This window comes from Triturus cristatus, chromosome 9 (genome assembly GCF_964204655.1).
Source record: "Triturus cristatus chromosome 9, aTriCri1.1, whole genome shotgun sequence".
Taxonomy (NCBI): domain Eukaryota; kingdom Metazoa; phylum Chordata; class Amphibia; order Caudata; family Salamandridae; genus Triturus; species Triturus cristatus.
Window position 1 is genome coordinate 928126762 of NC_140592.1, and position 23505 is coordinate 928150266.

Below are 23505 nucleotides of genomic sequence, written 5' to 3' on the forward strand. Positions count from 1 at the left end.
ATAATAAACATTCATTGAGTACACATTCTTTAACACTATAATATCCACAACACACACCTAATATTAATTACACAATTACCATAATTAATTACTAATTAATTAATTTCAATTAACTAACAACTAATTAATAATTCATCAATAAAAAAATTGATTACTTCCCACCCTTCCCACCATTTACACCTATAAACACCACAACACACACCTAAAATTATTTACACAATTACAGTTATTAATTACTAATTAATTAATTTAAATTAATTAACAACTAATTATTAAATAATTAATAATACATTAATGTACACATTTAACACTATAACATCACAATTAAACAAATAATAATAAATAAAAATTATTCAATACATTTTATATAATTAAATCACTTCCCACCCTATTCCCCTATAAACCAACCCGCTATGGAACTAAAAACACAAATTTCAAATAAAAAATGTAATAAGTACTAAAAATAATTAATACATTTCATAATTAAATTACTTCCCACCCTATTCCCCTATAAACCCACAACCCGCTATGGAACTAAAAACGCAAAATTCAATAAAAAAAAAAAATAACCACTAAAATTTTAACACATATAATAAAAATACATACAATTCTTATACAAAAAACAAACATCACACACATATAAAATATATACTTAAATGTATAACATTAATGCAAATTCGATATTTGTAACAACTATATTTTTGCAAATGATATTAAGGTGCAGATTCCGATCAGTTAAAACAAATTACCGTACAACTCGTATCCGTATTCTTTTACGTACGAATCATACAAGTCCCGTACAAACGGCAAAGTACGATTCGTACATGAAAAATACATACGAATCGCTCAGGGAAAAGTCTACGACACATCCCCGGACAGTTTTACATACAAATCATAAAACTGAAGTCCGAGCACGCAAGTACGATCCGTACCGCCCGTCCGAAAACACAAGCGCATGGAAAAGGCCCCATACGAAGCGAAATTTGTACGGCCCCCCCAGCCTCCCACCCCTCCCGCGTACATCCGCACGTACACCCCACCCCCTGTATGAACGGACCGTACCCCCACCCCTGTATGTACGGACTGTACCCCCCACCCCCCGTATGTACAGACCGTACCCCCCATCCGCGTATGTCCGCACCGTACCCCAAGCGTACCCCCCACCCACATATGTCCACACCGTACCCCAGGCGTACCCCCCCACCCGCATATGTCTGCACCGTACCCCAGGCGTACCGCAATCCTCGCGTATGTACGGTCCGTACAATATTATTTCCGTAAGAATCGTACTTGCTGGTTTGTAAGGTGGAATTCCCGGGTACGAGTCGTACGGAGAAAACGCTCCGTACGACCATTCGTACCCGGGTGTTACAGGATCGGAATCGGCACCTAAATGATATTTTTTAAATCGAAATTACTTTCCTAAAATCGATATTCTTGACCACGAGAATTTGTCTGTCGCTATTCCTGATCCACGGTATTTTTAGCAACACACAACATCGCCCCCACCCACAGATGGGGAGATCTGGAATTCCCACACATACCTAACACTGCCGGTCCTTAGCTTGAAAACTAGGAGCCTTAATGCCCCAGCAAAGTGTGCCTCAGTGCTGCATATGCCTAAAGTCTCAGGATGCAACATTTGTGTGTTGCAAGACACCTAGGGGCATATTCTGAAGGACTCATTGAGGAAAATAAAAATCTATGAGGCCTATGTGTCCCCATGTGCCCCCCCCAACGCTTATGTGCACATACATGTAACCTATGTATTTCCCCTCCATGGCCTTTCTATCATGATGCTTATGCTATAACGTGGCCTGCCATCATCCAGTCTCCCATGAGAGAAACGACAAATCTGTATTGAGGCCTACACGTTTTTCATCATGTTTTCCTGCATTTTCATGAAGCCCATGTTTATGGCTCAGCCAGAGCCGAAAAGAGGTTTCATGCCTCAGAACGCTCTGAAAGCTGCAGCTACGTATCCTTGGCCTTGCACACTTGGGCCTCAGCCAAAGGGGCCCCGACCGAGGTGCCGAGACAGTATTGAGCACGGTTATCTGCTTACTCTTACTGAAACCACATTCTTGCCTGGTGAAGGAGGAATGAACGCGACCCATCTGCAAGGAGGGAGCCTAGCCCTACTGTCTCTCTTTGTGAGATTGCAAAGCTCACGTCAGTAAAAAGCCCATAGCCCCCATGTAAGGCCTCTGCAGTAAATGAAGTAAATGAAGAAATAGATGCCACATCGGCTCTTGGTGATGAGCAACCTATGTCACAAATCAGTCCCTGCTCCAGACATCGGATATCAGATAATACAAGATGTGCTGGTCGTCCTGACACTGAAGGCCTCACTCACTGAAGGCCTCACTTCCAGACTTGTCCGGTTGCATAGCAACCCTCCCCACGTCAGTTACACGTCATGCTCGAGTTGAGCACAAGTAAGGCAAAGTTCCAGTACAATTCCAGCAGATCACGCAACCCCCTCCAGGTATCCACCCACACATGACAAATTACCCATTATCATCAAGTGGACGCCCACATGGACGCCCACCTTCACGCCTACTTACACGCCCACATGCTCTTATCTCATTCTCTCTTGCTCTTTTGCTTACGTACAATTGAGAAATATATATATACTGTACTCTGTGAATAATGTTTTGAGAATATTGAGAATACTTTTGAGTCCCTTTCCAGATCCTTTTTGGTGATGGTAATATTCTCCCTTTGACTCGAGTTATTGGAATAAAGCCCTTTATGAACCTGATACCACAGACTCAGCCTCTTGCTTTATGCATGATCTTATTTATATTTTAAAATTCTGAGAGCGTAATATTTTATTTACCACATAATGGCGCCCGAACAGTTACATCTCTTTCCCCACACGCCGGAGATGAAGGTCCAGTTTTGCCCCCTTCCATAGCCGTGACGGACTTCAAGCGCGCACGTCGCGGGTCTTCCCGCCAACTCCCTCAGGCCAACGAAGGGGACAGACTGCGACCAGGCATCCATACGAGGCGGTGAGGAACGCAGATTGTCCTACCCAGAGCCCACCTGCGAGAGAGCTGTGTCCGAGGTATACAGAGGCCCACCAGATTCCGAAGTTCCGAATTATCCAAGTCACGAGTCGAGTCCAGTCCAGTCCAGTTTGGTCTAGTCCAGTTCAGTTCCGAGGCCTTCCGTTCCGTGCTACCCGGTGAGTACCGTTGCTGGGGAGGCAGTTAGACGTGCACATTAGGTTGTGCCGGTCAAGACGGGTTTGGGTACACAAATCCGGTCTGCACTGTTTCAGCAGTGTATCTGTACTGTTTAGCAGTATATCTAGTATGTATTGCATATAATTCAGTATTCTCTAGTGTTAGTATTATGTCAGTAACTAGTTTCCTATTAGTTATCATCGTTCGTTAACTGTTAAATGTTAAATGTTTTAATACGTTCTACATATTGTGGTGTGAATGATTGTTCATTATTGTGTTTATTGTATTAAGTGTGTTCAAGTAATAAGGTCTAAAAATGCCGCTCTTTTCAAAATTAAGACAGATCAAAACGAGAAAAGGGGTACTCGAAGAAGCTGTTCCCATTCCACCTAGGGACACTCCAGGGTACTTTATGTACCATAAGCATGGCCTAGATGCCGTATTATTTCTTGATTTATGGGTGGACTACACCAAGGATCTAGCCGAAAGTCAGAGGTGGCCCGCAGTTGGGACATGGGATGCAGATTGCATCATGAGAGTAGAAGAAGAATTATGGAAAAAGAAAGCCAGACAGTAACAGAAAGATGCCATTGAGTTTTGGCGCAAGGAGTCACATAGGAGGACAGAGTAAGTGTTTCACGAAGCAGAGAGAAGTAGACTGGAGTCTGGAAAAGCCATGGAAAAGATGTTGCAGGAGGAAGTTGAGCAGGTAAAATGAGCGCAGGCTGATAGAGAAAGAAATACTGACGTTACTGGTATTTATCCCGTCCTTTCAGAGGACCTAGCAAGAGTGGCCCCAGTAGAAGGTCCAGTTAGAGTGCCACCGCAAGTACCACGATACATATAATAATGATATAGTAGCCCAAAGGTTCTTGAGCCTCCCACCAAACGAACAGCGCATAGCTGGTGTTTTCATGGTCCAACATTTGATTACGTTGTTAAAAGGGACTTGAGAGGGGTGTAGCTAGGGTAATAGCAACACCTGTGATTTGATGACACCCCTAATGTACAAAGTGTTAACGAAAAAATAATTAGTGAAAAGTTTAGCTTGAAAAAAGAATTGTGGGTATTTCGAATTTGCAAATTGTTCAAGAATACAGGTTTGTGTTCTTGGTGGTCCAGTGAGCCAATGTGCTGGGTCAAGACGGTAAGATTATGACCCCCTGAGAGCAAATTGTATATAAAAATAATTTTTCAATTGGGCGAATTATTGCAGTTTTTATGGAATTGAGTAGTCTTTTTGTCTTTGACAGCTTCAGAGTGAGGAGAAGGTGGGGGCTGTGTAGAGCAGAATGTGATACAGAAATCGGAGACAGATTCTGACCTTGTAGCCAGTGTAGGTGGGGGCCGGTGAGAGGAGCAGAACAGAGGCACTGCTTAGAAGGCTTCTCTGACATCGCATCTGTGTAATGCCTGCAGCCGGAGAGCCTTGGGGGCCAGGAGTAGGAAAAACAAAAAAAGATGGCTGGCAGCCCAGGCTCAGGCCGCGCTGAGGGGCTATTTTTAACTTCTCTGATAAGACAGGGCAGCTGAGAAATGTAAGTCGAGAAAGATTCCCTTGTTCTATTCTGTGCAAAACGAGTGCCCCGAGGAAATGTCTATGGAGAAGATTTGTTTTATTTTTTAGCAATTGTTATATTGCTTCTGGCCAGAAAGTAAAATGTTGCTCTTGCTTGGAATTTTAAGGGCTATGTGCCTATATAAAAACGATTTTCAAATTCAGACATTTTTGAATTGTGGCCACAAGCAGCCACCAGTTGCATTGGATAAATGATCCAGTGGTTACGGGTCTGTGAGGAAAGATGGGAGATGCATCTTCGACTAGGACATGAGGGTACATTGTGTACAAAGATGCATAGCTCATTTTTATAAAATAAAAGACAGGTTCGTGTGTTCTTCATTTTTGATTGTTGTTGCTGATCCTGTGTGTCAGACTTGACACTGCCAGTTGGGGGTGTCGAGGGCAGGTAAATCAATTATTGATTATACGCCTGACAAATTAAGCAGACCAGAATGTTCGCCTCTGAGCTGTAGGTACTATAATTGCGCATCGCTGCTCATTTATATATGTTAGTGTAATTGTCTATGCTTTCTGTGCTTGGTATACTGATGGCTTGGCATATGTATTTTATATATGTTTTGTTTTTGTGTTGTATTGACCAGTATGTTTGGCATTAATACAAGTTCTCCTGGGCGTTACAGAGATGGACGTGACGACGTATATCTTTGCGCTGCGCTTGGCTGGAACTTGTTCACAATTACTAAATTTCACAGACATGATATTACCTTTATCATGCTGTCAAAATAGCGGACAACATGTTATCAGTGTATGTCTAATTGGTATTGGAGTTGAATAAAAGAAGAAAAAAGTTATGCAAGACTACAATATGTATCACATGACTGCCTTTCTCTTATAGACAGGCAGCCTCGGTCATATGTTTCCAGATTGGACATTAAGGAACGATTATGATCTGTGCACTCGCATCTTAACTCTTGAAAGGCCTGTTTTAGATAAGGACTGCCACCCCAGAGTGACAAATGAGGCTCGGTATTTAGGGTAATGAGAAAATATCTGACAGGATTTCCTTTTTAAAGTTTGCTTTAGTAAGCTCATTCTTGTAAGTGGTGGCCCCAAAAGTTGACTTGTTTTTAAATTAGGCTATTTATTGTATAGGTGGAAATTATTGCAAAATGACTGATTTCTTTAGCAGATAAATTATTAATTATTAATTATCAACATTAACAACTGTTCTTAAACTTGGTTTTCCGAATATTTAGGAAGTTTAGCATTCCTATTAGGGCCTCCTAGCATTAATATTGACTTCAGGTTGGTGTAGGTTCACATAATAGGGACATTTGCATATGAGATGTCATTTGGCCAGCTTATGAGCTAACACAATGAGGTTTGTACATTAATTTGAAGGATTTCTCGCCGTTTCAAATACGCTGTGTATCTCCTATAATTTTGCTTACGCCCAGTAGCTACACACAGGGATTAATAGTGTTGACAAGACACAGGGTTTGATAGTGTTTGACAGCAGTGAAATCTGTTTCAGATTTCCTCCTGTCAAAAAGGGGGGGAAGGAGGAGAATATTGGCTTTCTGCTGGCCCCTGAGGAGGTTCGCTTCCCGCTAGCCCCTTAAGAAATTAAGCCCCTTAGAAATTAGCCCCCTTAGAAATTAAGCCGAGGAAATAGGTATGGTGCTTTCCCCTTTTTCTCATGTTTTATTGTGATCTTTCAGGGGAATTAGTCCAAGCCCCTAATACAGCTTCTACTAAAGTCCTCCCTTGGACACAAGAACACACTGTGGCATTTGAAGAATTAAAGAGAGCTTTATGTCAAGCACCAGTTTTAGCAAACCCTGATTACAACAAATCGTTTATGCTTTTTGTGACAGAGCGGGATGGAACAGCACTATCTGTCCTAACACAAGATCATGCAGGAAAACACGAGCCCTGTGCTTATTTTTCTAGTACATTAGACCCAGTAGCACAGGCTTTGCCTGCGTGCCTAAAATCAGTTGCAGCAACGGCCTTAGCCATAAGACAAAGTGACTCGATAGTGCTGGGCCACCCTCTGACAGTACAAGTACCACACGCAGTAGAGGTTCTCTTGAACCGGACACAAACACAACACCTGACTGTAGCTAGACTGACAGGCTATGAGCCAACGTTATTTCAACCACACATAGAGATCAGACGATGCAACATACTGAATCCTGCTACCCTTTTGCCCTCCCGTACAGAAAGCGTTTCACCACACGACTGTGTTGAAGTAATACATACCGTGACTAAACCAAGACAAGACTTGACAGACGTTGCACTCCCAGACCCCGACCTAACACTATAAGTTGACGGCTCATGCATGAGGACAGGGGCGGGAGAATTAGTGACAGCATATGCAGTGACTACTGATACTGTAATAATAGAGACTAAAAGAATAGACATATTGTCAGCACAAGCAGCAGAGCTCATCGCCCTGACACAAGCGTTCATAAGAGCTAAGCACCTGAGAGTAAACATTTACACCGATTCTGTGGCGAGAAAGAGGTTTCTTGACCTCTCATGGGGCCAAGATACAGCATGGCCCCCTTATTCAAGCCCTACTGGAAGCAATACATTTACCAACAGCCATAGCTATCCTAAAATGTAAAGCACATACTAGAGCCACAGATACCATTTCCCAAGGCAATGATCTGGCAGACCGAACAGCTAAACAGACAGCTCAGACCCCACTAGACATGACAAAATCACAGATACTATCACTGTCCAAAGCCATGACAGTTAGGGATCCTTCCAAGGATGTACAAGACATACAGACACATGCTACTATGGACGAATTAAAGAAATGGTCGGAACAAGGAGGGGTACTGACTGATCAGGGTTGGATGAATAAGGGCAAATCCACATGGTTTCTTCCTGATTCGATGGTACTAGTGATTATAAATACCGCACATACAGGCACATGCATCAAAAAGAGAGTTTGCGAGTCCTTATTTGCGAATTGTAAGGATTCGCAAATAAAGACTCGCAAAACACGATGCAACAAAAACATTGCGAGAATATTGCGAATCGCTAAAAATCGCTAAATAAATTGCGATGTCGGCATTTGCGAACTCGCTATTAGCGATTTCGCAATTAGCGAAATCGCTAATACCGAAGTCGCTTTTTGATGCATCCTGATGACATCACAACCAGGAAGTGAGCAGCACCAGCCTCATTTCCAGTGCACAGTGTCAGGGAGAGGAGGGAGCTGGCTCTGGGAGCTGAACAGGAGTGTGACAGAGACAGAAGAACAACTTTTTCTATCAAATGGAAGCCTCACAAACAGCAGAGGAGAGCCAAACAGGCAGGAAACGCAAAATTAAATTTGCAGAAAAAGAAATTGACACCCTCATTGAGGGAGTAGTCCACAGCCATGACAAGCTGTTTGGAAAGGCATCATTGAAAGTGGCAGAGCAGGAGAAAAGGAAAATCTGGCTCCGGATCCAAAACAGGGTCAATGCCATTGGGGTGACACACCGCACCATTGAAGAACTCAAAAAACGATGGTACGACTTGCGCAGTCGGGCTAAGGTGCGCATAGCTGACCGCCTGAAGGAGGCAAAGAAGACAGGAGGGGGAACACCAACAGACACTGGGAACACTCCCATGGAGGACTTGATTGAATCCACCATCCAGCCAGAAGCTGTTGTTGGTGTGACCCAGCTGGACACGTCCGGAGCAGCAAACACATCTGAAGGTAAGATGAATGTATGTTTTCTTAGTGTTACAAAATGTAAAGGTAGAACTCGACCACAGTACAGCCCAAGTGCAGACCCTGAACATCCAGTACACAATGCGTTCAGTAGGTGAGGGGCATTATGGGAGATGTAGTCAGGTCAAGCAGTTAAAATGTCATATCTCAGAGTAACAACCCAAAAAAGCTTAATAGAGTATAAAATCATTTACAAAGGCAGATATTTATTACTGTGCAATTAATATCACAGACATGAAATAATACAGTGTTGCACTGTTTCACCTCACAGATGCGCAACGTGTAGAAGATGTGGATAGCGATTCCCCAGACATGCAGGACACCAGCGCAGGTGAACAGATGGACACACCTGTGGTGCAAATAAATCCCTCACGTCCAACAAAGTCACGCAGGGCTACTGTTCCATCCCTAGTCACCATGGAGTGTGATGATGATGAGGCTGATGCAACACCAGGTGGCAGCCATGGCCAGACAACTTCCATCACAAAAACACAACCACAGGTCCCCAGAACTAATCACAGAGCCCGGCGTAGGAGAGGAAGAGCACTCAGGACACAGCAGGAGGAGCAACCAAGTGATGTCTGGGGTGGTCTTGAGGGACAGATGCTCCGTATGCAGCGCCTGCAGACAAAAAACACACGATTAGTACAATTGCAAGTTGGCAAGATGGCTAGCAACATAGCAGTACTGTCAGAAAGTGTGCAGCAACTGAGCAAGGTGATGCATGAGGGAAATGTATCCCAGAAGAGACAGCATCGTCAACTAATGGTGCAATTGAAAATGTTTGCTAAATCAAACAATAGATTGGCCACGACAACTGCACTGCTGGCGCGTAGGTCTGTGACCATGCAAACTGAAATGTGCCATTGGAGCGGCGATGTGGCTAAAGCACTGGACCAGGTCACCAATGCAGTTGATTTGCTAAATGCTTCCACAATTGCGGCCAACAATTCGACGCCCGAAGAGGGTAGTGAGGGTGGCTCAAGCCTAAGTAGTGTGGCTGTTCCAGTCCGCACTGCAGGAAGACGCAACACACGCAGCAGTACCCCCGCCGCTTCCAACATAACGGATGACAATGCTGGGTCTGACAGGCGTCTGGGTGTTCGTGGGAAAAAGCGCTAGACTGGCATGTACAAGTGCATTCCACTATGGTGACGTAACCATTTATTTGGATTTGACTTTTCACAGACTGACAAGTGAATTGACATTTGCAAACCACTTATGTCCATTGCACTGGTCAGATTACAAGTGTGCTTGAACACTCATGGCAATTTTATTTAATTAAAGAATACTTTGATAGCAATAGTCAGTTTCTGTGTCATCATTACTCACCTCAGAAATAATTTTGTGTGATGTCAAATCTTCTCCTACGCCCTTCTGCTGCGCCTGCCCCTTGTGCTGCATGGTGTTGTGGCACTTGCTGGTTCCCATCCTCCGAATCGCTGTCAGACACCTCGATGTCCATTCCTCCCCTTGTCGCTATGTTGTGCAGCATGGCACATGCCGCTACTATCTTGCAGCATTGTTCAGGGTTGTACTTCAGTGCTCCACCGGTCTTATGTAGACATCTGAATCGGCTCTTCAACAGCCCAAATGTGCGCTCTATGATGTTCCTTGTCGACATATGTGCTGCATTGTACCTCTGTTGATTGGCAGTTGTGGGATTGAGGTAAGGCGTCATTAGGTAATTACGCAAGGCGTATGCGCTGTCACCTACATGTAATGGAGCAAAGAGTCAGTGGCAGCTTCACATTGACATACGTACAATGACAGCGATAAACTATAACACATATTTACCAAGCAGATGTCCCTCTCCAAATTCTCCCCTGACAAGACGGGTGTGTATGCCACTTTGCCTGAAGATATAAGAGTCATGTGCACTCCCTGGAAATTGCGCAACAATGTCAGTGATAATGTTTTTGGCATTGCAAACGACCTGAATATTGAGGGAATGGTAACATTTCCTATTTCTATATATATATTCCTGTGTTGCAGGGGGACATATTGCAACGTGGGTGCAATCAATACAACCCAAAACATGTGGGAAACGAGCTATCTGGTAGAACTCCTGTTTGGTTTTTGCAAGGTCAAGCGCGGTGGTAGGGAACTTGATATGAGACCCGATCACGGCCATCATGGCATCAAGGAATGCTTTCAATATTCTTGAAAGTGCGCTTTGTGACACACCTCCCGCAACAGCAATGACCCCCTGAAAACTGCCTGACGCCAGAAGGTGTAGGCAACATAGGACCTGCACATGCGTTGGGATGGCATTGGTCCTACGTGTCTGTCGTTGCATTATGGGGTCCAATTCATTGATTAGATCATGGATCATTGCTGCATTGAGCCTATACTTGTCGTATATCTCATCCTCTTGCTGGCCTAGCAAAGTTATGCGGACTCTGAAGATGCGCTCATTCATTCGCCTCCGTCTCTGTGCGGCAGCCTGCAGCCTCATCCTCCTCGCCATCAGGTAAATCCCTGCCATTGTGAACAGTGCTGGCTCATTCTGGGTGTGTTTAAATGGGTTTCAGTTGGTTTTCACCTGTCTGTGATTTGCACTCATGATTACCACCTGGTTGTGATCCTTCTTATTTAGCGATCGCTAATTTGCGATTTTCATGGAAATCGCTATTTGCGATTTGTCATGCATACATTTAGCGAATCGTTGTTTGCGATTCGCTAATTGGGACACGCTAATACCGATTCGCTATTTGATTCGCAGATTGTTTTGCGATTCCTTATATTTGCGAAATAATGGATTTTCGCAAATATACAGTTGATGCATTTCAACACTGACTTTTGCGATCGCAAACGGCCTATTTTTGCGATTCGCACCGTTTGCGATCGCAAAAAGGTTTGATGCATGTGCCTGATAGTCCTGCACACTTAGGAGAGAAAGCAATGATAGATAGCTTACAGAATATATGGTTCAACAAGCACCTGCGTGCAGCATCGAAACAAAAGGTCAGAACATGTATGATCTGTTGCCAATTCAATCCAGGTAAAGGCATTCCGATGGAACAAGGTGGATTCCATCCACCTGACCACCCTTTTGAAGTGCTCCAAATGGATTATATCCAAATAAACAGATGTAGAGGTTACAAATATGTCCTGGTACTAACGAAGCAGGTGTCCCTTCTGTTAGGGTATACCTGGAAATTCCATTGTGTGCGACATCCTGAAGCAGCAGGCCTTGTAGAAAGACATAATCGGACATTAAAAATTTGCGCAGACAAAGGTGTAGATTGGATGGTAGCCCTGCCGGTTGCCCTCTTTTACATGCGAATGGTAGCTCATTCTAGAACAGGCTTATCTCCCTATGAAGTGGTCTTTGGTAGACCACCAAATATGTGGGGCACTCCAATGCCTAAAAGATTACTGATGTTGATAGTAACATGCTGACAGATTACCTGGCTTCCTTGATGTCTGCACTACTCTCTTGTTGTTCGCAGGTTGCTGCCGCCTTCCCTGACAACACCCAGGTCAAAGAATACTCCATCGCTCCTGGATGGAAGGCGCCAAAGTCAGTGCTCTGGACCACGGGGACGGCCGTTAAAGTCAAAGGGCGGAAAGGATGGTTGCACCTTCACCACTCTTTTACAAAGGAAAATACCTTTTTCAGACTTTGAACACCATTTTCTAAGAGGAGACTCCCCAGCAGTTTCCACAAAGCTAAACTTAGATCTAAAAAGTCAGAACCCGTTTGATCAATTAAGTCCACTAGGTGGTGAAGCGGTTGAACATGTATTCTGGCTTGCATAAGATCTTGGACAATAACATTGATAAAAAGAGCAAGATAAAAAACAAATACTGTAAAATATTACGTGGTAGATGTATAGTGACTGTAATTTTTCTATCTCTTCTGTGCATCACGATAATATGTATCAGCTTAATACTACATGCTATTTTTCCTCCTATTGCCTCACTCTTATACTCCTCCACTAATGATACCATAAAGCACACATTTAGTGATCTGCCATCCTATGAGCTATCATATCGACTTGCCTTACGCAACAATACCTTTATTCAGATGCTGCACCATTCACATCAGACTAGCAATGCTACAGACTGCTGGGTCTGTGGCCGATTTCCCCCGTATCAGAAGGTAAAGGGAGTGTTGCCTCTTTTTCCTTTTCCGTTCTCCCATGATGGTTCTTGCGGAGCATGGTTTGCCTTAATGACATCCATCAACGGTGATGCCAAAGAATACAAAGCAATAACAAGGCTCCACAAGATTGCCCAAAACATACATCAAGACCCAGGCACGTGGACATGGTCCGGTTGGCTCTGGGGATTAATATCGGCTTGGGGATGGAAAGTGTTGACCGTCTGTGGGTTGATACTATTAATGATATTCAGTTGTTGCCTATGTCTGCAGTGTGGCCCGGCCATTTGTGGCCTGTGTGCTACTGCATGTGTTCCACATCCCCATTTACAAAGCATTGAAAATGGAAAAATAATGCTGCAAGAACAGATCGACTGTCTCATGAAAATAGACGTTACATAGGGGGTTCACTAGGGTACAAGGAGGGAATGAGGAAAATAAAAATCTATGAGGCCTATGTGTCCCCATGTGCCCCCCCCAACGCTTATGTGCACATACATGTAACCTATGTATTTCCCCTCCATGGCCTTTCTATCATGATGCTTATGCTATAACGTGGCCTGCCATCATCCAGTCTCCCATGAGAGAAACGACAAATCTGTATTGAGGCCTACACGTTTTTCATCATGTTTTCCTGCATTTTCATGAAGCCCATGTTTATGGCTCAGCCAGAGCCGAAAAGAGGTTTCATGCCTCAGAACGCTCTGAAAGCTGCAGCTACGTATCCTTGGCCTTGCACACTTGGGCCTCAGCCAAAGGGGCCCCGACCGAGGTGCCGAGACAGTATTGAGCACGGTTATCTGCTTACTCTTACTGAAACCACATTCTTGCCTGGTGAAGGAGGAATGAACGCGACCCATCTGCAAGGAGGGAGCCCAGCCCTACTGTCTCTCTTTGTGAGATTGCAAAGCTCACGTCAGTAAAAAGCCCATAGCCCCCATGTAAGGCCTCTGCAGTAAATGAAGTAAATGAAGAAATAGATGCCACATCGGCTCTTGGTGATGAGCAACCTATGTCACAAATCAGTCCCTGCTCCAGACATCGGATATCAGATAATACAAGATGTGCTGGTCGTCCTGACACTGAAGGCCTCACTCACTGAAGGCCTCACTTCCAGACTTGTCCGGTTGCATAGCAACCCTCCCCACGTCAGTTACACGTCATGCTCGAGTTGAGCACAAGTAAGTCAAAGTTCCAGTACAATTCCAGCAGATCACGCAACCCCCTCCAGGTATCCACCCACACATGACAAATTACCCATTATCATCAAGTGGACGCCCACATGGACGCCCACCTTCACGCCTACTTACACGCCCACATGCTCTTATCTCATTCTCTCTTGCTCTTTTGCTTATGTACAATTGAGAAATATATATATACTGTACTCTGTGAATAATGTTTTGAGAATATTGAGAATACTTTTGAGTCCCTTTCCAGATCCTTTTTGGTGATGGTAATATTCTCCCTTTGACTCGAGTTATTGGAATAAAGCCCTTTATGAACCTGATACCACAGACTCAGCCTCTTGCTTTATGCATGATCTTATTTATATTTTAAAATTCTGAGAGCGTAATATTTTATTTACCACATCATCACCTAATATCGGCACTTTAGTGCCGCAAACGTGGTGATAGATTTATTGCCCCATTCTCAAGCCGGTGCAAACTGCAGATATCGCCAGTTTTCCAGCGATACCTGCCACAAAAAACATTGCCACGGATGAGAGCGACAACTAACGCTAATGATATGCAGAGTAGGTGTTCCCGTGCAAAAACATACGAAAACACCACTTCACGATATTCTCAACGACCAGCCAGATCTGCGATGCGATCCAAAAACTGGCGATAAGGCACGTTAGCAGCAGGGATTTAATACCTGCCTTTTACTGGTGTCAAGCAGGACGACTACCTGCAGTATGAAAGGGAGCCCAGCCCAGAGCCACATCTGAAGACCAACACATGTCATGGAGCTACAGCTCATGCAGCTCGGAGACCCAAGAGGGCCACAACAACACCCACCGACACCACCCCCAGGCCCCCCTCCAGACCCCCCCCCTCGGAACTACCATGAAGCAGCACAGAACAAGACAGCAGACCTTCAAAAATGCACCAGCCTCACAGACTTGATACCAGAGGATATCATTGCCCACTACAGGCTCAAAAGGACAACCATCCTCCACATCCTGACCCACATTGCCCACAGGCTGATGGTACCAACACAGCGGACAACCAACATCCCTCCACAGATAAAGCTGCTGGCTGTGCTGCACCTGTTGGTCACTGGTACCTTCCAACCAACAACTGCCAGAGTCAGAGGAGTCTCACAGCCAGCCCTATCAAAGTTCCTCACACCTATCCTGAATGCCATCATCAGCTTGGTACCCCATCACCTTCACTTACCCCACACTGCACAGGAACAGCTGGAGACCAAGCTAGGCTTCTACGCCATAGGTGGCTTCCTGCACTTGTTGGGGCAATTGACTTCACCCATATCCTACTTGTCCCCCTGCCGAAACTGCACACAAACTACCCCAACAGAAAGCACATGCATTCCATCAATGTGCAGGCAATAGTGGACCACCGGGGACACTTCATCAACGTCGTTGACAACTACCCAGGCAGTGTGCATGATTCCTACATCTTCTGACAGTCCATCATCAACCAGCGCTTCGAGGATGGCACCAATGGAAATGCACTGCTCATTGGTAAGTACCAAATGAACACACCACACACCTTAACTCCACAATCATGCAACTCTCAACTGTGGGAATTCCCACATTACAAAATCACAAACAACTTGCCAAACAACATGCCCACCTACCAGACACGAGAGCACAAGTAACTGTGGTAACCGTGTCCAGCAATGTAGACAAACCATCCATGTCATGGCACCTCTGCCACACAATTGCAGAATGTGGGGAGAGGTGGGACCCAAGTCCGTGTGAAGGAGGCAAGTGACCCATGAATAAGAAGGTACACAATGCCAAGTGTGGCGGTGATGTGCTGGACAGACTTCACTATGCAGAGCACTGAAATGTCCATGTGGACATATACTGCTGGTGTTTGTAGTGTTGTGGACAGTGGACAGAACCATGTTACCTCAGGCAGTGGGGAAGTCCTTGGACATGTAGCTATGTCCCCCCCCCTGTAAGCGTAAGCAGAGGGGGCTGGACTGGCGTACACCAGTCCAGCGTAGGAGTGGGAATAAATAGCCTGGGGCTCTGGGCGTGGTTCACTTCCGGGATGGCCATCAAAGTAACTACTGCGTGTGTCTCTGTGTCCACCATATCCTGGCCATAGGCCTACACACACATGGCCACTGTCAACAGCCAATATCACAGTGTCGTTGTCAGGCTTGTGAACATGCGCAGGCAGTCATGACAATGGTGTATCTTAGGAGTGCGCAGCGCACACAAGTAAATAGGCTGTAAATAAGCTCGGGGGAGTGAGGAGCAGCTGTGAGGCAACGTAATACACATTGAAGTCGCTCATTTGCCGCAAGCAGTGCATGTCAAACATTAATCCCAAAGTCGCACACATCACACACCACCAAACTAATAAGTCTGCCAACACACAATGCAGAACCACCTATTGACACATCTCTCTCCCCTGTCATAGGTGATCAAGGATATGCACTCTGCCCTTGGATGATGACACCACTCTGAGACATGAACAACCAGGCCCAGAGGCATTACAATGTAGCAACATGAATATGAGGGGGAATCACTGCCCCTACATTCATCCATACTTTCATACTTGATTGATCATAGACATGACACATCTGTGTGAGTTAGAATGTTTTATTCACATTCGGTGGAGTGTTGAAGCTGGAGCAAGACAGGGCCATGCAAACCTCTCTTTACATTGTTGCCCCATGGAGGGCCAGCCAGAGTCCTTTAGGGATTGACAAGTTCATCGGTGGAGGAAGAGTTCAGTCCGCAGTCTGATTGCTGTGTCATTGGTAACCAAACAGAATATGGCAGTCCAAGTCGAGGTAAAAGGTGAGTGTCGCAGAGTGTATCGGGGGAAGGTGGAAGGTGATGATGCAGAGGGCAGAACCAAGCAGAAACAGGCCATATGACGGAGATGAATGGTACCGCTTCCTTCTTACCACTAAGGCCGAATCATCCACATCTTCGTCCTCTGACGTCTCATTTGCCTCACATGTGGGTGGTGGGGTTTTGTCTGCAGCACTGTGTGGCACTGACTCTTTAGGGGACGGGGATGTTGTTGGAATAGTAGCAGCAGCATTAATCTGTGCCAGGCCTTGTGGCAGCAATGCCATGATGAGGGTCTGCAGGGCATGGAAGATCCCGGCTGCATCTCTCTGGAGTGCAGCCGTGGCAGCCATTATTTCAGCCTGCATCTGCTCCATGTTCTCCATGATCCTCCGCATGTGTCCCAACTCCCGGCTGACATCGCTGGAGCCACTCTGACTAGACAGTTGTTCTTGTCTCAGAGTCAGGACTCCAGCGATGTCAGCCATGGATCATTGGAGAGCATGGTGCGGACGCTGGGTGTCCGTTAGGGACCGTAAGTGGTCCCTAATGGAACTTAGACACCCACGTATAGCATCTAGTTTGGCTACCATGAGGTCGAACCCCACCCGCACCTGATCAGCCATCTTCTCCTGGCACCCTAACACACGGCGTTGAAAGGCCATGTGTTGTTTGTGGGGGTCCTGGAAGACAGCGGTGGTGGTGGGTGCTTCCTGCTGTGTGGTCTGTGCAGGGAGTGGGGTCTCTTTGATGCAGCTAGGCTGCCCTGCTCTTTGGTGTGTGGTGCCGAGGGTGTCCATGAGCTGTTGGAGGGCGTCGGGGTCGATGGTGGGGAGGTCCTCTTCATCATCAGTAAAGAGATGTTCGGTCTGCTCTGCAGGAGGTGTTGATTCTCCCTCTGCAGTGTGAAGGGGAGATGCAGTTTAACATTGTGTTCATGTGTATGTTGACACATTGTACAAGTTTACATACAGACTGCATGACAATGTACATTGTGACTGTTTGGGAGAAACTGCCTATTTGATGCAGGACAGTGGACATTTCAACAACATCACGGATGTGTGTTTGTAATTGTACATTATCATCTCATATTTCCCTGCTATGCCAAATGTGATTGGCCAGTTTCTACACACCAGCAGCAGCAGTTTTGTCCTCTGTTCTGTTGTGAACATGTTGCAGTTTGTACCACATTGTTGTCAATGTTGATGTGCTCTGAATGAGTCGCCCCTGAAGCTCTGATTTTGCTGCCCCTTATCCCTTTCAGGCGGTGTGCCTTCGACTTCTGTGCTTATACAGTGCTGAGATGTTGCATACTTGGGTAAATTGGGCTCTTGGTGGGAGTTGGGACTCTGGGGCATGGTTTGTCCGCAGATGTGTTGTTTACGGCAGGGGGTGCTTGGGCATGTGGATGTGTCAGAGTGAGACCTGCTCCTTTAGGGATGGCGTGCAACATGTCATGATATATTGACTGCAGCCATGCTATTCGTCATGCAGTGTCACTTGTATATTCAGTGTGGCTCACAGACACACCGCTTTGCTGGGTTTGGCACATGTGCATGGGTTGGTTGTGAGATTGGTGATGTGTGGGAAGGGCCCCCTCTAGGCACACAGTTGACTGGGGCCGACTTGCTGTTTCTAGGTGTGCTGCAGTTTGCCAAGGGGATCAGGGACATGATCCAGAGTCATTGTGGGTGTGCACTGTGCTATACTTAATTGTGCATGTGTGCCATTGTGCCCATCTCCCCCCGTATCCCTAGTCCCTGATCGTTACTCACCCTGTTGCTGTTGTGTCAGGTCATGTTGAGCAGTGTCCGGTCCCCCAACTCCTGCCACCGTCTCCACCCTGATGACTGTGGACACCATTTCCTCCATCTCATCCAGCTCCTCCTGTGGCGCTGGACTCCCACCTTCAGTCTGCATTGCTGCCTTCTGCTTGTTGCCGATTTTCTGCTTGGTTTTGTGCTTCACATCATTCCAGCGCCTCTTCCATTGTCCTCCTCAGCACTCCAACTGCATTCACCTTGTACACGATGGACCGCCATATTCCATGTATTTTTGCCAATGACACAGTGGAGGTGATGAACAGTTGCTGATGGTGTTCTATCACCTCCGTTATCAGGATCCTGTTTTCCTGCGGACTGAACCACGTCTTCCTCTTCTTCTTCTCCTTGCCCTTCCCTGACCCCGAGGTCCCAGGCTGGTCCTCCGTGGGGGTTGTGGGGTTCTGATTGTTCTCTGTACTTGCTCCGGCTACCTCCATTGTGCTTCACAGTTGTTTTGGTTTTGTTTGTGGGTTTTTTTCTGCTTTTATGGAGATTTTTCCTGCCGGATGTGTGTGAATTGCCGGCCTGGCGCAGCTTAACGCAGTTTTTTTTATCACAGTTGGGCCCATCGCCACTTTTTTCACATTCAGCTTGAGATTTTTATCGCTGTCCCGGTACTTTTATCGCGGACATTTGACGCGTTATCGGGAACCTATCGCATGTTAACGCCATGTTGGGAATACAACGTCAACACAGAGTTATTTTCCCGCCATAGACGGCGATATGTAAAATTGCGTTAACCTATTTTGGCGATGATTATCGCACATTCTTGAGAATATCCCCCCTACTTGCTTAAGAAGGACTCAACCCGGAGGCGTTCACTCTGGTTGGCCCACCAGGTCCTGTCTTCTGGACCAGCTACGAAAGGGCAACTGGCCATACTGGTAGCCAACACTTTCAGAGGCAAAATGCTCTCCACTCTGGCTGAGATCCCTGGTAGGTTTCTAGCAGAACGCATAGTGCACCATTCCTGAACACTCACACTTTTGCAATGTCTACGCCCCAAATGATAATCAAGAAGGCCACAACTAGGAACAATACTTTCTTCTGTAGAAAAACAAAAAATAGTTCCATGGGACTCTTTTGGTTTATTGTCAATATGACTAACTCTTTATATTAATCTCCAATCAACATTTATTTTCCAGCAATATTTGTAGTTCAACATATGTTATAAATCAAAAAAAAAGTGCAGACGGCGCAATGCTCAAGTGTGTAATATATGTCAGGAATGTTGTAGCCAAGATCATTGTAACGGCGGGTAAAGCTGTTCAATAACTGAAGAAAGAGGTCATAGTGCTTTAGTTTCTAAATAGTGTCTCTCAGTGAGATGCTTGAGCAGCTCATACTGCAGTGTTTCTACAAGTGTATTTTTGTTCCATAGATGAGGCAAGATTTCTTGACTGAAAACTATGGGGCCGATTCCGATCCTGGAAAAACCGGGTACGAATCGTCGGACGGAGCGTTTTCTCCGTCCGACTCGTACCCGGGAAAACCACCTTACAAACCCGCAAGTACGATTCGTAGAGAAACACCATTTCCGTACGAATTGTAAAAAACACCGACCGGCTAAAATATACCCACAATTCCGATCCGGGACACCGCGTACGTGACATTCGCACGGAGTCAGGCAGCGTTTTCCGGACCAGCAAGTACGATTCGTACCCACAGCACTTCGCACGGCAATATTTTTACGGGACCCAAAAAGTGCCGGAAAAGCTAAGTACGCCACGATGCATGGCCAAAAGGGGACCCGGTACGCACCGTACCCCCATCCCTACATGTCCGCACCGTACCCCCACGCGCTGGGGGTACGCACCGTACATACGGGGTTGGGGGTACGCTCTGTACCTACGGGGTGGGGTAGGGGGTACGCTCCGGACCTATGCGGTGGGGGTATGCCCCGTGCCTACGGGGGTGGGGTGGGGGTACGGCACATACATGGAGGGGCTGGGGGTACGGCGCGTACTTGGGGGGGTGGGCTTGGGGGGTGTTCGGCGCGTATGCGGGCACATGTTTGGACGTCTCCATGGTTGCTATGGGAGTTCGCTCCGTACGGTGTTTCTTCCATACGGTTGTGCATTCGGACGGACGGGACGGATCGTACTTGCGCGCTCGGACTTCAGTTTCCCGATTCGTACGTAAAACTGTCCGGGGACGTGTCGGACACTTTTTCCGACCTGAGGACGTGTCGGGTAACTAATTTTCCCAATGCGATTCGTATGGATTTTTTAACATACGAATCGTACTTGCCAGTTTGTACGGGACTTGTACGAATCGTACGTAAAAAAATCCGGATACGATTCATACGGGGAATATTTTTAACGGATTGGAATCGGCACCTATGTTTTGGAGTTCCGGTAGTGTCTCAATCTTTCTCATGAATTTAGACAGAAATCAATAAAACAAAATCAATTCCAAGATAAGAACTCATGCATAAAGGATCCAATAGTGGGCCTCTTAATAAAGAAGAAAGAGACAAAAGAAAATCAAAAAATCTGTGCATGTATTGTGGAAATTCAGGATATTTTGTGAAGGAATGACCCAAGAAGCCAAAATCAAACACTTCGGTAAAAGACAGATCCCCTCAGTTGGGGGGGTTGCCCTGGTGGAAAAAGGCAAAAAGTTAACTGAGAAAATCAGCAGGTCATCATCACCCTTCAATAGGTGGCTCCTCATTTGATTGTTTGATTAACGGCCATGTTTGGAAATTTAAAAATGAATAGAAGTTCCATTATGATTGATTTTGTAAGCCACTGGAGAATTTTGTGATCTGAAGTATGCCAAAAAGATGGGGATCCATTTTATTAAGAGAAATATGTTTTAAATGCTTTAAGCAGTGGATGGAACTAATTTAACATCTGGACCGATAACCGAGGAGACAGAAACTATAGAACTGTTGGAGTTAAATGGTCATCCAGAGTTCTTAAGGTTCTTAATCTGATTGATACCCCCCAATTTCAACTAATTGTAGGATTACCTTGGTTAACAGAGCAAAATCCAAAGACAAATAATAGAGATGAATCAGACTACTACAAAGAACACTGTTTTCATAATAAAAGAAATAATTCAGAGGGGTCACCCACCACAGAATTAGTTCAACAACCAAATATGATTTGTGTCATGGAGTTAAAGGAAATTCCCAAAGGAATATAGAGATTTAGCTAACGTCTTTGGAAATGCGTCGAAATTGCCTCCTCATAGGGAATGCGATAGAGTTGCAACCGGAGGCAATTCTTCCTTGTAGTCATATTTATGCCTGTAGAGAAGCTGAGAATCAATATCTAAAGAAGTACCTGGAAGAATATTTAATCAATGGGATTATTCGACCTTCACATTCTCCAGTGTCATCTCTGAATATATCAGAGTTATTGGATCAGGTGAAAGGACCAAGATTTTACACCAATTTAGATTTGAGAGGGCATATCATTTGATGAGAGTACCTGAGTTTAATAAATGTAAGACAGCCTTTAGAATGAAATATGGTCTCTACGAATATCAAGTGATGCCATACGGTTTATGTAATGCTCCAGCTGCATTTCATCATCTGGTAAATGACATTTAGAAAGAATATTTAGATAGAGTTGTAGTAGTGTTCATCAATGATATTTTGGCAATCTCAGAAAACATGGATGATCATGTGAAGCACATTAGAGCGATCTTTAAAAAGTACATGAAAATCATCTCTATGTATAGCTGGAAAAGTGTTCCTTTCACACCAATCGAGTGGAGTTTTTGGGTTTAATTTTCTCGGCTGAGGGAATGTCAACGGACCCGTCCAAGGTTGTTGCAATAAAAAATTGGCCAGCTCCAGAAAATGTAAAGGAAATTCAAAGCTTTATTGGTTTTGCCATTTTAATCCCATCACTCAGTTGCACCAAACAGGCACCAAACATGTTGTGACCATTTTAACCGATCATTCAAGTCCTGAGCACACGCTGACTTATACAATATTTAGTGACACAACCATTTGTTCCTGGTCTTTGTCTTTAATTTTCATTACTTTCTGTGCCCAGCCAACACATGTTTTGTCATCAAGGGAGTACCCTGTGACTTCTTCAGGGCTAAAAAATGTGATGAGACCAATTTCCCATATATTTACATATCCAACACTGGATAATGCTTTCACAGACTGTGGTTGAATACATTTCACCACTATGAGGTTCTCTCCAATTTTAATATAACCAAAATCAAAGTTTTATAAGTGGAAACCCATGCATATCATTTCTAAAGGAATTATAAAACAGTCTGTTAAATATGGAAATCTATATTGTAATCACTTAAGATCTCTAGATTGTGACATTATTTCAATTCCATTCTATTGTGCCTGAGAACGTGGTGCCCTTCTGCCATCAGTATTCGTATATAAAGCTGACCTATAACCTTGAGTGTGATTAAAACCAACCAGGGAAAAATCCCTTCATAACTGATTAAAATCATAGAAAGCATACCTGTAAGGCTGACAGACTATAACTTCTTGTCACACCTACACCTACCACTACAAATTCTAATCCATAATATTATATCAGTTCGTAGCCGGTTCTACTTCCGTCCCAGCCGTGTAAGAAAGTATCCTCTGCGACGTTCAATGCCACCCAATAATTATATTCATCTGAAAATATCACTCGCCCCGTTAAGCCATGGTGATATAGTTATAAACCACTTGCTGCTGCTAATACGGCAGATGAATACAATTATTGGGTGTGATTGAATATGGCAGATGATTATTTTCTCTTTCTGAAAATACTGTATTGTCATGCAGATGCTTCCTCTGTAACCATCTCGGGGCATGTTGCTCGCGATGCAACGCTTACTGGAGAGATTCATCTAGAAAGGACAGAAACCCCAAATTCCGAGGCAAAAACGATACACCCACCCATCAGGTGGAGGACTGGGAGTCCTAAACCTCAGGTACTTCTATATGGACACTCAGATGCACTATATTGTGGGATGGCACAGTAAGACCTCTGAGAAACCCTGTTGCTTTATAGACCAATCAGTTTCTGGCATCTGTTTGTGGAAGATCCCCTGGTTGCCCAAAAGACATATACCCTGGGGTTTGTATAGCTCCCCTATGATGCGGCCCACCCTTTTGGCCTGAGATGGCACCACACTCCAACTGGGCTTT

General features: G+C 45.1%; 1 long non-coding RNA gene across 1 annotated transcript; it reads right to left on the minus strand.

The window, feature by feature from the left end:
- Positions 1 to 8638: 8638 nt before the first annotated feature.
- LOC146799076 (uncharacterized) lies at positions 8639 to 10164 on the minus strand. Its single transcript, XR_014969233.1, has 2 exons — positions 9785 to 10164; positions 8639 to 9073 (listed from the first exon to the last, which is right to left on the minus strand). It is a non-coding gene; the product is annotated as an uncharacterized LOC146799076 (long non-coding RNA).
- Positions 10165 to 23505: the final 13341 nt, after the last annotated feature.